Here is a 2,500-nt window from a genome sequence, read left to right as displayed (position 1 = left end):
CAAGCTAAAGCTCACTTGAAGCCAACGCATCGTCACCATGTGTTCGTGTGGCCGAGAATTGGGTAGCTTCTTCATCAACCCCGCCGAAAGCCATCCTCGACATACCCGTGCATTGAGAAGGTTTGGTGGCCGTACTCCCAACACAAAAGCATACCGAGGACAACCCCAAGCAAAAATTCATTTGAAGCCAACCCATCGTCGCCCACAACTAGTGGGTGAATGGTGTGCTTCCCGGGGTTGGCATAGACATTCCCTCGCATGCAAAAGATTGTCGATGCGAAAGATTATCTATGCCAACCCCGGGAAGCACACCATTCACACACTCCCGACCGGTGTGGTGTGGCGGTGATTGGATAGTTACGGATTGAGCACTTGCCAAGGATCAAAATGTGTCATTTAGAAGAAACATTTTCAAAAAGTTTTTAAAATCTTGTGGGTTTGCAACTCATAAGAGCGTCACTTTCAACGTCCCCGGTATTGGATTGAGTTTCTAAAAACAACCGTGCACACCGAGGTTAAACTTTACCGGCTCCACTCCGACTCGCCGCTCGCCCACAATTTGTTTGCAACGAAACATTTGTTTTTAATTTTGTTGGTTTGAAATTGTTTTGAAAAGGTTCTTTAAATCTAGTGGGTTTGCAACTCATAAGAGCGTCACTTTCAACGTCCCCGGCATTGGATTGAGTTTCTAAAAACAACCGTGCACACCGAGGTTAAACTTTACCGGCTCCACTCCGACTCGCCGCTCGCCCACTAGTCCGAAGGCAACAAAACATTTGTTTTTCATTTTGATGAAAATTTCTGTTTTTAAATCTTGTTGGTTTGAAATTGTTTTGAAAAGGTTCTTTAAATCTTGCGGGTTTGCAACTCATAAGAGCGTCACTTTCAACGTCCCCGGCATTGGATTGAGTTTCTAAAAACAACCGTGCACACCGAGGTTAAACTTTACCGGCTCCACTCCGACTCGCCGCTCGCCCACAAATCCGAAGGCAACAAAACATTTGTTTTTAATTTTGATGAAATTTTTTGAAAACATTGGCTTGGCAAGCCCCAATCCGCGACTATCCACCCACCGCCACCCCACACGGGTGGTTGTTGTTGCGAAATGAGGTTGTGGTCGACATGCCCGTGCATTTGAGAAGGAGTTCCTAGCACTCCATGCTCTCCCATGCCAAAAAAAAGCCTAGACAACCCCATTTCGCAACTTTCCACGCCTTTTTTTTCCTCCCTCACCCATGGCGGCGGCATGGTGGCGGCGGCCGGATTCCGGCCACCACCGCCATGGGTGGCAGCCCCCCGACCCCGACACCAAACCCATAATACCGAGGCAACATATCGAGGCAACATGACATGGGTGTGGCGTGGGGGAAGGGGGCTGCAGCTAGGAAGGCATGGGCTGCCATGCATATGCAGGCAACACACACCCCCCTATATAGCATTTTATGCATTTAGCCCTTTGACAGGAAGAGACATCACCTATGCGCGAGGAGTCATAATGGGCTCTAAATAATTCAATACAAGGTATTTGGACGTGATTTTTTGCAGGGATACTAAGAAACATGCAATCTATGATGGGAAAAAGTTTCATAAATTTTTGAAGTCGGGAAGTATTTTTTATTATTTTTAGAAGTCGTAAAATTGAAAAAATCATTAAAACAAATCCGGGAGGAATTTTTTAGTTTTGTAAGTTGGAGAAGGTCCTAAAAATCATAGACTACTTATGGGGAGCTTATTGTGCGAGGAAATTTCAATAAAAACGGGGTTTGACAAGATTTGAAAAATTCTGTCGACATTTGAAAAAACCTGGAACCATGCTGCCGGCATGCTGCGCACATGCTGCGCGCAGGCTGCGCGCATGCTGCGCGCAGCCTGCGCGCATGCCATGGCAGGACAAGTTTCGCTAGCCTCACTGTCGACAGATGCGCAAGCTGCGCGCACGCTGCGCACAGGCTGCGCGCATGCTGCGCACAGACTGCGCGCACGCTGCGCGCATGCCATGGCAGGACAAGTTTCGCTAGCCTCACTGTCGACAGATGCGCAAGCTGCACGCAAGCTCCGCGCACGCTGCGCACAGCCTGCGCGCATGTTGTGCGCATGCTGCGCGCAGGCTGCGCGCAGGCGCCGCGCATGCCATGGCAGGACAAGTTTCGCTAGCCTCACTGTCGACAGATGCGCAAGCTGCGCGCACAGGCTGCGCGCACGCCATGGCAGGACAACTTTCGCTAGCCTCACTGTCGACAGAATCAGCACGCTGCAAGCAAGCTGCGCGCGCGCATGGCAGGACAAGTTTCGAAAAATTCTGTCGACAGGCTGCCGGCATGGTGCGCGCACGCTGCCGGCATGCTGTGCGCACGCTGCCGACATGCTGTGCGCACGCTGCGCACAGGCTGCCGGCATGCTGCGCGCAGCCCATGGCAGGACAAGGTCCGAAAAAATCTGTCGACATTTTTACGCCGTGGTAGGCTTCCGCTTCGCGTCACTTTGTCGACATTCAAGCCTA

This window comes from Prunus avium, unplaced genomic scaffold, assembly GCF_965620075.1.
Source record: "Prunus avium unplaced genomic scaffold, drPruAviu1.hap1.1 HAP1_SCAFFOLD_1248, whole genome shotgun sequence".
NCBI classification, from domain to species: domain Eukaryota; kingdom Viridiplantae; phylum Streptophyta; class Magnoliopsida; order Rosales; family Rosaceae; genus Prunus; species Prunus avium.
This window is presented reverse-complemented; position numbering follows the sequence as displayed.